The sequence below is a fragment of the Protopterus annectens genome, chromosome 15.part0 (assembly GCF_019279795.1).
Source record: "Protopterus annectens isolate FY-2018-M chromosome 15.part0, PAN1.0, whole genome shotgun sequence".
Taxonomy (NCBI): domain Eukaryota; kingdom Metazoa; phylum Chordata; order Ceratodontiformes; family Protopteridae; genus Protopterus; species Protopterus annectens.
Window position 1 is genome coordinate 180,635,152 of NC_056749.1, and position 16,539 is coordinate 180,651,690.

Sequence of the window (16,539 nt, forward strand, 5' to 3'; positions counted from 1 at the left end):
GTTGCTTTTTAGATGGACAGAAGTGGTACATGGTAGGGGCATGGTATACGGGGGTTGGGTGCATATGGTGGAGTATATGCTTGCGTGAGTGGGGGAAATCATAATGTTGTAGGTTACAGTGGGGGATTTGGGATGGATACAGTGAGTGAATGTGAGGAGATAAGAGGTGCTGATGTTGGCTATGGAGAAACAGGTGAATAGGCAGGTTCATCTCAGGAGGGTATAGTGGATATGAGACTGCAGGTAAGGAGACATAGTGGGACTGAGGTTGTTGAGGTAGTGGAGGTATTTATATTTGGTGAGGGTGTGAGTTGGGTGAGTAGGAGATATGGGTGTGGATACTAAACTGCTAGGTGGGCTTTAGTGGTGAGAAGTGGAAGGGTGTGTATAGATGGTGCTGAGGGATGGAATCATTGGATAATGGAAGGATGAAGTGAGAATCTTTGTAAAGGAGGTTACCTATAAATGTAGAGAATGTGGGGTGTGTGGGAATTAGGGGCATGGTAGGGGAGCGGAGTGAGCCCGTAGGACGAATGGAGCGGGATGAGCCAATCAAGGTATGTGCAATTCAAAAATAAACTATCAGTCACATCTATAATGTTAGTCCTTCTTTTCTTACTAATGATTTTTTTTCTTTAAAAATAAGTGAGAGCCCTTTTTAATTTTACCAGTTGGATGCCCTAAGAAATTACCTTGTGTGAGGGATGTGAGAGAGAAGTCAGCTTTTGTTGAGTCAAAGACAGACTGGGAGGGTAGTGGGGATATATCACTTAGAAGAAGAAAAAAAACAGATAGGTAAATGTTTTTTTAGAGACTGGAAGGGCTAGAATTACAGTTTAGTGTCCACACTAAACTGGCCCAGCTATCGACCAGTTGCAATTTTCTCACCCTTCTCTAAACTAGACTGTGTCTACTGAGTGGGGGGGGACTCAAATGTCTGGGGCTGAAAGTGATTGGGTCAGCTAATGCTGACTCACAGACAGACTGGGAGGGTAGTAGAGATATATCACATACCAAAAAAAAAAAAGAATATACACACATATATATATATATATATATATATATATATATACTGGTACAATATCTAAAGCCATCAGTGATCATTACGCAGTATTTATAATCTGGAAAAGGCTACAGGCAGGAATTCCATAAGATGCCTTTGCACTTTCAGGATGTGCCACTTCTCTTTGGTGGCATTTGCAGAGGATCTCTATAAAACTATTGCATTTCCACTAAAAAATTCCATCAATTAATATATATTTCAATACCCAAGAAGCAATTTTGTTACCCTGTGTGGTAGTCATACACCTTTAATGATGTGTAAATTCAAAAATCCAAACTGTCCTTCCAACAGGCACTTCAAGGCAGTTAGGGACCTTAAATATGAAGTATACAGAATCTGAGCATACAGCATAGTCATCTATATTACAGGTTCATAAAAATAAGTGCACTTTGGTGATTACAGAGGATGACTAGACTTGTTTTGTATAAAAATGTATGATCTAGTAAGCCAAGCAAGTTAGTTGGCAGGACATCACAGACCTCACTTTGAAAAGCACCATCTAAGCAGTCCTACCCCAGCATTCCTGCACTATCATTCTTAGCCCAAAGTAATTATAAGTTGGGGCAAAGAATGATCACCTTCAAATGTTCAAAAGTTTTGATTCAAAATTAATGTATTTTGTAATTCTGAGCTTGAAAAGCAACATGCAAATGCTGTTAAAACCAGTAACAAATAAGGGCTTGCAATCAGGTTGGGAGAACAATAAAATACTTTAGTGTGTTCCTGTATAAATATATAGTCCACTAGATAGAAGTTTATGTTTTATGAATCAGAATGCAGAAATGAGGTTTGGTAACAAACCAATTTGTCCAGGGACATCTTCAGAGGGGGTTAGATAAGTATAGTAGTGGGAATTAAGAGGGTAGGGGGGATGAAAGGGTTAAATAGGAATGAGGGATGACTGGGAGCAAATGAGGTAAGGGTAGGTAAGGGCTTAAGGGATTTAGGCTAGTGTAAATGGGTGAGGAGAATTGCTAGTAGTGTACATATTTATATAGGTCTGTTATTGCATGTATTTTATAATACCCCTATTCTGTGCTACATCTTTTTCATTTGCTCCAAACTATCAATTGTAATGTAGTTATAGCTTGTACCAAGCTGAATTATGGAATTTCTCGTAATGCAGAGTCCAGCTAAACAATGGTGGTCAATTCCATCAAAGATGTAACTGTGGAAAAAGATACAGCCATAGGCACTTTTATATCAGTAAACTGTGAGGACACTGGAGGCTGCCTGATCTAATGGAGACAATAAACAGAGCAGTTAAGCTTACCTTAATACTTTTGTTAAAGTTATAACAATAAGAACCTGTGAAACGCTCTTGGGGAAAAAATGACTCTAGTGTTATGAAAAATTTAATTGTAAGCAGGATAACCTTAATTGAGAGTAACCATCAACAAATGAGAGTTATGTGAGTGAATACACTCTGAGACCCTGAGTCACTTAGCTGCAAATTGGGCACATACTGGGAGGACATTTCTTCCTCTAAAACTGATGGGCATACCTGAATATCTTGAATATGACGGGGGAGTGTCTCTGAGTTATTCAGTGCTACTGTGAATCCTTTTAACTCTTTTAGTTCTGCTGGGGATGTCAAGAGCTCTTCTTACTGGACCTCCTGGATCTCTTTATACTGTTGAGCCTCCTGATTATATTAGTTTCACTAATACCATCCAACATTTTCCAGGTAGGAGTTCCCTGATTTAATTCTATTCAGATCCCTTGGCCATTTCAGTCTGGTTTTGTGACCTGTGTTAAGATTAGTCTATTAAGAATGATTCTTTGGGTGTGTGTGTGTGTGTGTGTGTGTGTGTGTGTGTGTGTGTGTGTGTGTGTGTGTGTGTGTGTGTGTGTGTGTGTGTGTGTGTGTGTGTGTGTGTGTGTGTGTGTGTGTGTGGTGATTTTGGCTGCATCCCTCTAGGATGCCTCATTGTAAGGGTGGTTTCAGCTAATCTGCAAGTGTTGCATAGTAATTTCCTGGGCTTGGAGGCACCCTTACATAATGGCTGTTCAGCAGGTATGGGCAATGGATCACTAATGCATGTTTGGATATATATAGTTAAATAGCAATAATATAACAGAGGGAAAAGGGATAGCTGAATGAAAGGGGGGAGTCAGCCAAGAAGCTGAAGTGTGATTGTAGGGTAGCACGAGACCACTGGGTTTTACCTCTATGGCTCACTATCAACTTCCACTAGGAAACCCATAGGATGGTTCAAATGTGTTGAATTTAATAATAGTATAGGCTTTTCAGTTCTGTTTACCACTGATAGCAGTTAGATTGTTAACATGGAATGTGGGACAGATTCCGTGGGCTTAATGTCATTAAAACGCTTTGGATATGTGTGTGGTGAGAATTTACAGTTTACTTTTCTTTTGCAGGTGGGGAAAACATAGAGTGGATATCAGTCAGTGACCTGAAGGAAGTGGGTTTGAAAGGTGATGGTGCCTGTTGCAGTGGATGTCCCAGTCACTAGAGTGGTGTGCAAAGAGGCCCAAGAGGGGGAGTGCAAAGTGAGCAACAGTCAGTGACTTGAAGGAAGTGGATATCAAAGGTAATTGATTTTGATGGGAGTGGATGTTCTGGTTGCTGGAGTTGTGTACAATGAGGTCCCAGGTAATCTTACATTATTCAGTGCTCATTAAGGCATTTTGGGTTTGGTGAGGTTGGGGTAGTGTGTGGGCAAGTGAGGAGGAAGTTTACTGGGGCAGGGTAAAACAGGGTTTGGGGATTGTTATGGGGGAATTTGGGGTTCCTACAAGTGGGATGGAGTCAGGACAATCATAGGAATTTACTAGGCTAATAGCTCTAGGGCCCTTACAAATTAGTCAAGGCAACTTATCCAAGTTTAACCCTTATTTACATGCAGCACCTGTTGCCGTTTTCCAACAGGGACATGGGTGGTACCCCTGAAGTGAATTTACGGCTAATCATCCAGTTGTTTGAATTGTGTTGAAGAGGGCCAATGAGGTGTTCTGTTTGACATGAAGTGGAGTTTTTTCCAAAGGAAGGTTATCTTTTGGGGACAAATCCGTCCTTCAAGCAGGTTCTATTAATGTCGTGTACCAGGTTATGGCCTTTAGAGTGAGCACCATGTGTACCATTTGACTTAAATATTGGGATGATAGGTGGTGGTTCAGTATATGTATGACTGTTAAGAGTATGTAGGGTTTGAAGGAGTATTCTAGGTCAGCAGTGCTATGGGGGTATGTGAGAAGCTGTGTGCCTTGTTTGCTATGCAGAAGTTAGAAAGCTTAAGCAAGGCATTGTTCTGGGATTACTGGCACATATAGACCATGTTATAGTTCTTTACCAGAGGTACAGGTAACACATGGGAAGTAAGCTTTAAGGGGAAGGCTAAGGACAAGCAGTGGATTAAGGGTGTTCACCTTCTTGGGCTACCAGAGTTGCATGTCGGTCAGTTTACTTTAGTTGTTTTGCAGGAGGTTTTATAAGTTGGTGTACTGTTTTACTATTGTGGTGCCTTCAGACGTTTTGGAGGGAATACCTTTAAGCAGATGGTTAGGATTGTTCATGGGGATTTGCATTTTGTTTACAAATGTGACAGAAGGTGATAGGGTGGGGGTGCTTTGTGGGTAGGACATTGCCAGATTGGTTACATTTGTGTTGCAGCTACACTTAGGAAGGAATTTGATGTGAAAGATTTAATTATTTGTCACGCTTGGGAATAAGGTAACGCAGTTCAGTTGGTTAAGGAGGATTTAGCTGAGAGTAGTATAGTTGCATGGATAACAAGGCTATGTGAACTTATTAAATCCTGGTCAGAGTTTCATTGGTTTGAAGGATTGGGGTGTGTTTGACAGTGTGAAGATTGGCAGACATTGGCCATTGACAAGTTATTTTGTGTGGTGAGGATTTGATTTGGTAATGGAGGTATACTGGGCTACAGTTCATGTGACAGTTTTCTTTTATGGCTGTGTTGAAGCTATTTGGAGGGTGGTTTATTGCTTAGCAAATGCTATGATGTTATTAAATGTTATCTTGTTTATATTAGGTAGTTGGTGTGATGATGAGATTGCTATTTTGATTTGGAAAGGAAATTCATTTCAGACATTATTATGTACACTGGGCAGTAAAACAGGGCTGCAGTTAAGCATGATGGTGTGCAATGGTTCTCAAGTGGTTTTAATGTTTGGTGGTACATTTGGCAGGTAATGACTTGGGAATAATTGTGAAGATACTATTGACAGTTAGGTAAGTGAGAATTTAGCTAATTTACAGAGGTTATGCAAGGTGTTGAGGTTATGGTTTGTTATTATAGCATTGGAGAGGGATTAATAGTTTACTCTCAGCCATTTAGGCAATTGGCTACTTTGGCTATTTAGGGGGCAAGGTTTTTAGGAGGCGATGACATGGATCTAGTTTGGTTAGAGAGGATGGAGTAAACTGAATGATGTTTGGTTTAATGCCTTTTAATGCGTGATTAGATTATAGCAAGCTGGTAGGAGAGAGGGGGAACAGCCTGGTGAGGCTGGTGGGTGGAGAAGAGGGTCAGGCTTGCCCTCTTCTGTCCTCCCTCTGCTGTTCGATGTTTATTTCAATGAGTTGGGAAAGGAAAGTGAGCAATTGGACACTGCTTGGTAATTAAAATAAGCAAGTGGAGGTAAGGAAGCTGCTTATTTGGTTGCATGTTTAACTCAATAAGTGGTTAATGAAGTGAGTAATGGGATGCTGTTTCATAAGTAAAATAAGCGAGTGGAGGCATGAACGCTGCTTACTGGGTCAGGATGAGCAAGGTCATGCCGTCCTGGTTAACATTACATAGATGTTTAGGCTGTGATTAATATCAATTATACTATGTTTCAGTTGTAATTAATAAATATTGGTTAACAAAGGTATGTTTATGTAAGTTTAATAACGGTTGTCAAATGCCAGTTGGTGTGATGTGTTCATTGAAGGGGACCAAGGCAAACAGTTCGGATTCCAAAACAGTCTAAGCAGTGCCTAACCCAAAAAGCAGACTGTAGGTTTCTAAATAAAATGTTGTCTAGATGTCTGTGGTGAGAAGTATCATTCTCTTCCTTTCTATATTCTTAACTTTCAAATCTGGAATGACCTTATAACGTTTTGTAGTAGTACAAATGGCATGAACATTACAGCCAGGCATCCAGCTTATACTTGTACAGTTGACTGGCATTTAAAATGTTTCTATGATGATTTATATACATTTCTTTCTTCCTAGTATCATCAGAAATTACCTGCAAATTATGTTTCTGCACTGCAAGGATTATAGCTAGCAGGAATTGCCAAATGTTCTCATCAGGTGAGATGACATGGCATTTGGAGCATTCATCCCTATTCGGTGGTATTCATTACTTCTCACAAGAGCTGGAAGACCCTGCTTTACTTTTGCAGAACAGCTCAAGGTCTACACTTTAACAGTGTTGCTTGTCAAACATGGAAAGTACCCTGCTATCCCCTCACATCTCAGCCTGTAAATGTCCAACCCACAGTCCTTGAAATCTAATATTTTTCTATCATCATATCTCCTTTAACATCTAACAGATCAACATAACTAATATGCTATGCATCCCCTTAGTGAACTCATTAGCAAGTTATAAGCCCTTTTGTTATTTTATGTCTTTCATGGTACAATGACTCACTGATTAGCATTGCAGCTTTATGGTACTTGGATCCCCAGTTTAGTTCTTGGCTGGGGTGTCTTTTGTGTAGAGGCTATGTGCTTAAACAAGTTTTTGGTTACTTCTCCAGTTTCCTCTCACATCCCTAGGATATGTTGTAAGTAACTCTCCTGTAGCTGTCGGTTACAGTGTGTGTGTGTGTGTGTGTGTGTGTGTGTGTGTGTGTGTGTGTGTGTGTGTGTGTGTGTGTGTGTGTGTGTGTGTGTGCGCACGTGCACGCACCTCCCGCAGTGGGCTGGTGGCCTGTACTGGATTATGTCTTCTACCCTCAGACTACTGTGATTAGCTTTTATTCTTCTGAGATCTTGAAATGGATTATGTGGCTAATCAGAGAATGGATAAATGAATAGACACTTTCACTTAAATTGTGTATAGTAAATTACACTTCCTTACCGTGTGCTGGTCAGTTATAGCTATAAAAAAGCAAATAAAGATAATAAATGAATAATGCTAATAAAGTACAAGATGGAAAAGAATACTTTTCTAAGTTATTAACCCTTCTTTGCTTGGCAACATTTTACCATGAACTTCGTCATTCATACAGTCTCAGTAACATTCTAATCAATCACAATACACAATACTTAAAATTTATACCTCACTTCACATTTATATCTAGAACATAAACATATAAAATAAACTTTATTCTTCAAATACCATTTCCATTCAACTTCTAAATAAAGACTGTATAGCTATTAGGTATTATGTTTTAAAATAATCTGTGATTCTGAGATGTGCAGACGGAATTCTTTATTAACATCTCTAAGTAAATTAGGGGTGGAAAATACATAGAACTTCTAAGAATCAGAAGTTGCTTCATGTTTACCTTTCACATGAATTAAAACAGAATGCAAAACATCTGTAGATTTCACAAGTGTTCAGATATTCTGAAATTCTTTTTAATAGATATCTTAGTATACCCTAAGTACCACTTACAAGAGAATCAGTTTTATTTACAAATTACAGACAACACACAGAGATGTACAAATAAATCCATCTATCCATCCACATCCCCTTTTTTCCCATTTTTGCACACGACTTTTCTTTTAATATTATACCAGGCACCATTAATAATTTGTTTTTTACTTCTGAGAATGTTGTTACCCGCCATATAGTTCCCACATGAATGAATGACTCTCATACTCTCACTTTGTCATTACTCATAATCATACCTGAACTATTTCCAGGTCTGCTATGTAAGGAACCTAGGTGCATAGACAATAAAAGCTTTGGAGATTCACCAAAAAACAAGAAATATTTGGGGCTGGGAGGTTGTTACTGTTAATGTTATCATTTATTGATCAATTTTAATTTTGACAGCTTTTTTGGTTGTCAAATTTTGACCAGCTGGATATTACCAAGAAGGTTATAAAACGACTTTGGGATTATTTCTTTGGCAGTAATGACCACGTGTCATTATTCTCGGACTATGAAATTATAGCACAATATCTAGTTACATTAAAATATGTTAAAGTCAGCATGATATACATCTCTAGTAAAGTACTACATTTTAAACTTGTAAAAGATTCCTGTGCCTGCCTTATTTACCAGTTATGAACTGATATGTCTATCTGACTAAAGGCTTACTGCTTTAAGCGCATTTAGTGATTTGAAAATATGTTATTATTGTTAAGAAGTGTTTTGGCTGCAATAGTGGAATCTTTTTGGAATGTCGCTTGGAATCTGTAAATAAAGTTATACAAAAAGAAAGAAGGATATTCCAATTTCACTTGATCCATGTAGAAAACTGTTTTAGGCAGTGGAATTTGTAAACAGGTTGCTTGCAATTATTTTCCATGTTTTTTTTTCCATTAAAGTAGCATCCAAAAATCTATTTCATTTTTGAATGGAAAATAAAAGAGAAGCCTAATGCAATTCCAGAAAAAAACACATTTGAATAGCAGTTTAGCTGCTGGTGCAGATGGGTGATAGCCTGGGACTGATAGGCAAATATTGGCATGCCCATTCTGGAATGGGGGGGGGGTTCTCATTTTGGGTAGTGTTCCAGTCAAAATGAGGACTTCCATAGCCTGCACCTAGAAAGATGTAGAACAAGCACAGTGGTAAGTACTAGTACAGAGGATAAAACAGACATACCAGCGAGAGAGAGATAGTATATGGGAGCCACAGCCATGGTGAGAGGCACACAGCAATGGTTGCCTTTCGGCCCCAGTGTAGGAGGGCAAACTAGACTTAAATGGACTTGGTGAAGGGTATTCCCACCACAACATACAAGCTGACGGCAGAGGTGGAGGCACAAAGCATCTTCATGGTTGACTGAATGAATACCCCTCTGGATTGCATTCACCTCCATGCTTGGGATACCAGTCAAGGGGGAAGGAATGGACAAAAGTTCCATTGTGGAAGTTTTAATAGCTGTCAGTCATGAGGGCACAAAAAACGTAGAAACATTAAAGGACAGCCCTAATTCTTCAAGACTTAATTCATCAAAAAACTTATCAGTTTCATGTATATTACCTAAGTAGTTTCATATACTCAGAAGTACTTATTAGGCTACTGATTTGAGAGGATCTTTAGAAGCCTAGCTATACACTCCTATGAAATATTTGACCCTTATATATTTTTTTAATATTTTATGAATAACTCAGAGACAAGCAGAACTTTTACATGTTGCCACTTTCCATGAGGGACATGGATGCTAAACCAGAGGTGAATTTGTATTTACCTTTCCATTAGTCTACTTTGGAATACTGTAAGACAAGTCCTTTGCTTTATGCAAAGAAGAAATGATTCCAAAGTATTCTTTGTGATACATATCTATCACTCCAACACATTGTATTTATGTTGTAAAAGTGATTTAGATCTTTAAAGGAGGTGTTTATGCCCCCACTGGACTTTTGAATGTGTTGTAGATCCAACAAGATTGGGTCTTTTGAGGCTCTGGATGCAAGGCAGAGATCAGTCCTCAGTAGCCAGTATGACAGTGAGAAAAGGGACTAGACTTTGAAATGGTCTGCATAGTTTTTAGGATTTACGTCCTTTATTTTCTTTGTGAGAAAGTGTTGCGAGCTTTCAAGTTGTGCCAAATGTTTGTACAAGTACATACAGAAGAGATGCATTATATTCAATGATTAGACTGATGAGTATGGAATAAAGTGGAATGATTACCTACCTCAACTTGGATTCCACACTCTGTGATAAGATGTGCAATGAAAAAGCACTTTCTTACAATAGTGGATATGTGATGATCGAAAGTCAGTTTGTTTTCTACACAGGTTCCTAGGTCTCTAACTACTTAATCAGTTTTCAAGGATATGTTGTCACTGTAATAGTTTCAAGGCACTTTTTGCTTGCTGACGCATACAGGTATACATTCCCTGGCATTTAATTTTAGTCTGTCTCCTGCATAAGCTATTGGATTGGGAAAGGCCTTCTTGGAGGATCATGATGTCCTCTCTGGAGTTTACCATGGCACCAAGTTTACACTCATTTGCAAACTTTTAAAGCCAGAAGCCATTAACAATAGCCTTGACCTCTGAGAAGTAAACACCAAAGAGGAGTGTCCAAGGAACGAACCCTGGGATACACTATGTGACAGAACTTTTGGGGGAGGTAGACCAGGCCACCCTAACTTTCAGCATTCTAGTTATCAGCCAAAGTGCTATTCAGTGAGCTAAATGATATCATAATATCCCTGTATTCTTCCCTTATAAGGCCCATTATTGAGTGCAATGCTCATTTTGGCATATACCTCGCAAAGCACATGCAACAGCTGGAGAGACCACAAAGGTTCCTCACCAGGGGAATCCAGGACCTCAAACATCTATCCTACATTAACAGGCTAAAAGCCATGTCCCTCTACTCACTTTCATACAGACTCCTCAGAGGTGACTTCTGTCTGGCATACAAAGCAATCTCAGACCCTGCTTTGATGGGACTGCTGCATATCCGCAAGTCAAGCTCCACTAGAGTAACCCGCATGCGTGATCTCAGCCTGGTCTTTGACATCAATAGAACTTGTTGGCAGGACAGATAACTCACAACTCTCTATGTACCTCATTATCCCTTTTTAAGTGTTACCTGGATAACTGGATGGGAAACAGAAATACCCCCTGGGATTCCACCTGTGTCCCTGGTGGACAGGGGCATTAGGTGCTGACTTGGCTAAACATAGGCTAAACTCTTGGCTATGCTTATAAGGGCCTCATAGTCAATAGCCTAGTAACTTCCTATGATCCTATGAACATTTAGCTAGTTGGATAGTTTATCTATGATACCGGAGTGTGGGAGAGTGGTGAACACTTTTGTGAGGACCAGATATGCAGTGTGTACTAATTTGCCCTCATCCTTTGCTGCAGCAACCTTCTTAAGGAAGTCATCTAGGTTAAGTAGGCAGGATTTACCCTTAATAAATCTGAACTAGCTTGGGTTAAGAGATCGCAGGTTACCTATATTATTCTATATTGCTTCCATAATGATCCTTTTCACAGCCTTGCAAATGAGGCTGTCCAGACTTATGGGTGTGTCATTTCCCAGTTCCATTGACACCCCATCTTTGTGCAAGGGGATAGGCTAACAGTGAATAGCTCTTGTAGGGGGACTAACAGGATCTATTTCAGGCTGACCAGTAAGCAGCCCAGTATGTTATCCGCCCCATATAAGCAGTGCTCTTGCCCTTGAAGACTGCTTTGACAACTTGCAGGTAAACATCAACATGTATTTATTTCTTATAAAATACAACTTTATATCTAAAGATATCAGTTTGAAAAAATAACTTCAGTTTTAAACAGACCAATAAAAAGATCTGCCAACGTGGGGGTCTAAGTAGCTCCAGTTGTGTAGGCAATATAATTAGTAGCTTGATATGTGTTTTCTATCCTTTTAATCTCTGTAATATTATCTAACAAACCTTGCGTGAAATTAAATACAATTCCTCCAAAACAGCCCTACATAATGTGTAAATGACTCAAGACTGAAGTAATAAGTCTACCTGGGTGGTAAAAATGTCTCTGTGAATTCTGGCGAGTGCATAAAACACAGTTTTTAGATATTTCTGTAATTTATTTTATTTATGCATTTCCATTTTAACCAGGGTGGAGCACTGATCACCCCGGATCATTTTCAAGATCAGTCCCCCTCCCTCAAAAAAATAAGTAAAGGTACAAATCAAGTAAAAATATACACACTGGGAAGCAAAATTAATATAATTGTTGACGATGAAGCAGTAAAATGCCAGTGTGACATTACAGAATAAAACAGGTTAAAGTGTTGTAGTAAAGAGATCACACAAGCTAGAAGTAAAGAGACCTACAAGGTATAAGACAGTGCAGAAGAGTAGTTCAGAGGAAAACCCTACTACCCAATCTTTGACGCTAGCATTTTTAATACATATACATATACAATATTAACAGGAATTTGGGGAAGATGAAAGAGATGACAGTAGGGGTAAAGGAATGGGAGGAGCAAATGCAATATTAGAAGGGGTATAGTACATCAAAGTGAATTATGTGTGAGCACGTATTAGAGAAGACGGTGGATGGATGTTAGTTATGGATCACATAACATTTCTAGTTAGAAGGCATCTCCACTTGGCTTCTTGGAACATGTGCTTTTTCATTTCCTCTGTAAATTGTGCATAGCGAGGGGATGATTGAAGAATGATAGGAGGGGATTCCTGGATGTGGGGATCTAAGATCGAGAAGATGTGATCTATAGTGTGCAGTTTGTTCCTTTGGGTAAGAAGTGAGTGAGTGGCCTGGGGAATGCATCAGAAGTTAAAGAGGGTTTCATTTTTTATAGATGGGAAGTGCAAGTAGGAGGGTGCTTCTTTGCATGATTGGTAGCCATTTGGCTTTGTTTTGCTGGTTGTCAAATTTTGACCCTTGGCTTACATGGATGTTATCAAGGAGATTATGAAAAGACCTTGGGATAATTTTAAGTACAATTCAGGTGGACCAGCATATGTTATTGGTGATTATCTGCAAGACTTTAGGACTCTTGTTAGAGAAGTAAGCAATTGCAGGGGCTCCATATTTGAGTTGAAAGAGGAAAACTCCTTTTCCAAAAGCTGTTGTACCTTGAGGTGATAGTTAAGTGGCAGATTTTCCACACCCAGAAAAGTAGTAAGTTTATTTTGTACTTTGGTTTGGAGACATGAGTGTGGAAATTTAGGTTTGATCCAGCCACACCTATAGGTATTTGAAGTGTGAGGTCATTTTCAAAAGTTTAAAGCTATTACATTTAATCGTTGACCCATTGGTAAATTATGCAAATCTACATTTTGTCCCAAAGAGCATAGCTTTAGTTTTTTGGTACTAAAGATATGACTGTGCTTTTGTAAGCCAGAGGGATAGCTGGTTGAGGCCTCCCTCAGGGGCTATTTTGATGAACTCAGTCATAATTCCTGTTCTATAAATGACCTTGTCACCTATTTAGGGTGTAATAATGAGTTGTAGGGGGTAGTTGATGAAACATGAAAGTTGTCAGAGACTTGGATGTGCACATTTTTTGCAATATTTTGCCTGTGCAAAGAATGACTGAAATTAGACTGAATTCATGTGCATATTTTGGTTGATGGAACTTATAGATGTGTTTAACTATGGCATCCTTTCCAGTTGATGATGTAAGTACAAAAACACAGTCATATATAGTAGGGCAAAAAGGCCTAAGGCTAACATCTTTGTATTTTTAAGCCTAGCTATTTTTTTTTAATTTATTGAAGTTACCACCAGATTTAAAGTAGGTGACAGGATTTATAAATATCTGATGCACCTGTGAGACAAAAGTGGTATGTTTCTATGTAGGCAAGATAGAACCTTGCTTTAAGCAATGCATTTATGAATATCAATATAATATAGCTAGGCTTAACAGTACAAATGCTTTGGCCAGGCTTATTATAGATAATCCTGAGCATAGGTTCCGAAATTTGGTGATTGAACAGGTCCAACAAGAAGTTATGGGTAGTCCCTGGACACTGAAGCTAGAGGAGAAAGAACTGCTGTGACAACTCAAATTGAAAGCCCAGGCTTTCCCAGGTTTAAATAATTATTGTTCATTGAAATGTATATTAAAATTGAAATCATTAGAGAGATGAGATAAAAAAGTATTTAAATAATTTTATGAGGTACATAATATAATATTAATCTGGGATTTTATTGTATGACATTTTAAATTTTGTAGTACAACTTTAAATGATCATGGAAGCAGAGTGACATCATGGATACAGCTGTTATTTAGATGTGTGTGATCTATTTGGATTTGTCTGAAGATGTTTACTTTTAACAGTAGAGAAAAGCAGTAATAAAATATGTGTGACTGGAACTTTAACCATATTTTTCGTTTATTTCATTTGCTGGTTTGTTTTTTGCATTTCTGGTGTTGTTTTACAAATTAATAACTGATTCCACTTCCTCTACTTCACCCCAGCAAATTAAAATCCCCCTCCACCTCTATTCCACAAATTCAGCCATCAGTGTGAAACACTACCCCTTCACACTACAACCTGTACCAACATCAGAAATCCAGAAACTCCTCAAAAAATTGAAACTATGCTCTCTCTCCTCTGATGACCTCCCACCAGAATACTTAAAACTCACTGCTGAGGCCAAAGCATAGCCCGTTAGCATTCTGATCAACAGCTCAGTTACAGAATTTTATATTCCCAACCTCTTGAAAAAAATCAATTATCACCTCACTTCACAAAGGAGGAAACTCCAATGAACCCACTATCAACCAATCTCTATCCTCTCCCCTCTATCCAAGCTACTCAAAAAATGCATTCATGAACAACTAATGCACCATCTCACACACAACAACCCACTCACCCCCACCCTACATGGCTTTCGCCCATCACACAGTGCAACCACTGCACTTATCTCTTTCATGGATACTGTACATAAATCCATTGACTCTGGTAATATTACTTCTGTACTACTACTAGATCTGTTGAAGGCATTTGATATAGTATCACACAAAACACTTCTACAACAGCTTTCTAATATTGACTGCACCTCACCTACATACCAATGGTTTAAGAGCTACCTTGCAAACAGGCAACAATGCATAAAATGGCAAAATAGTCTATCAGAATATGAAACTAACCATACTGGAGTACCACAAGGGTCAATACTTGGACCTTTACTCTTCAACATTTTTACCAAATACCTTTGCACTACTTCTCCTCAAAGTACTATTATCCAACATGCAGATGATACTACGATAATCTCCTCCTCAAACAACCTATAACACCGCCAGAAATAACAGAATATATCTTCTCTGCAATCAATGCCTGGCTAAGCAAATCACAACTACTCCTTAATGCCAAAAAAGACAAAGGTAGTCCTCTTCACAGCAAAACCCCAATCATCCAACTTTCATATTTTCTCTCAAGATAATATAGAAATTGAATCTATATCTTATTCTAAACTATTAAGTTTTACCATTGACAATAAACTTACTTTTGACCACCATATTTGTAATGCCATTAAAAACCCCACTGCAATTTAGGAACCATAAACAGACATAAACTTTTCATGGAAAATGCCACCAAAACATTTCCCGCCAACTCCTACATGCTCCTCTTCCTCTTATATGGCACCTCATTTTCACCAACCTGCAATCATCTCTAAAATATAAGCTCCAGTCCTGCTACCATAAAATCGCCAAATTTGCAATAGGCAGCTCTTACCACTCACACCACTGCCAAGCCGTAAGAGAATTAAACTGTCTGGAATTTTCACACCACCTTAGCCTCCTTAAACTGTCCATGGCACACAAAATTGTCTATAACGCAAACAACTGCCCTGCTCTTAAGAATAGTCTAATACCCTACACCCCCAGCAAGAACCTCTGCTCAGAAAATAAATAACTCACAACTGTCTATGTACCAAACAAAAGAGCTGGGTACTACCTTTACTCGTACACTGTTGCAAAATGCTGAAGCTCACTTCCAACCAGCATGAACACTATTAACTGCTTCAACAAATTTAAACTCACCCTGAAAACTATCTACTAAATACTCATCTGTCCCTGCATCTATCTCTCCCTCTCTGAGCTTTTCCCACTAGGTTACCTCAATTTTTACCCCACAAAACTAGTAGGAAACTCTTCTGATTTAAAAGTTACTTAAAAAACTCTACTCTTACTATTGGTTTTCTAACCTCAACTATCACAATAACCACCAAACCTACCTTCTTCTGTTAACTGTCTTTTAACAACTAACCCCTCTATTAATTTCCCTTTCTTACCTTTCAACCAATTTCAATATTTACAAAAAAAAATATTTTATAAATTTACCTTTTTTTCCTCTGATATTTCTAATTACACATTTTATAATTTTTTTGTCAAGATGTTGTATTGTAACGTAATTGTATTGTAATTTCTTGTAAAATACATGTCTATTACTGGGTGTATATATAATTTCTTGTAAAATACTTGTCTATTACTCTGTGTATACATAATGTCTTGTGACACTTTTCTCCCTGGTCCCTCCACTGAAAATGGGTTCCTGACCCACTCAGACTTTCCCATTCAACAAATAATAAATAAATAAGAAATGATGCAGTTTTAGTGGACAAGCATAATTTATATAGTAGATACAGAGAAAGAGAGAGAGAGAGTGAGAGAGAGAGAGAGAGAGAAGGATATACCCTCAGCACAGGTGAATGAACCATTAGAGGATATTGTCTGAATCAGGTGAATAGTCAAGGGAGATCTGTTGTAGGGCATATCCTTTTCTTTTAATTTATTTTTAAATAAATGGAGCAGTGTATAAGGGGACTCACAGTGAGGGAACATTTAGAAGGAGAAGGTAGTGGGAGGTGGGTAAATTCTTTAAGGAAATCAAGACAGGTTAA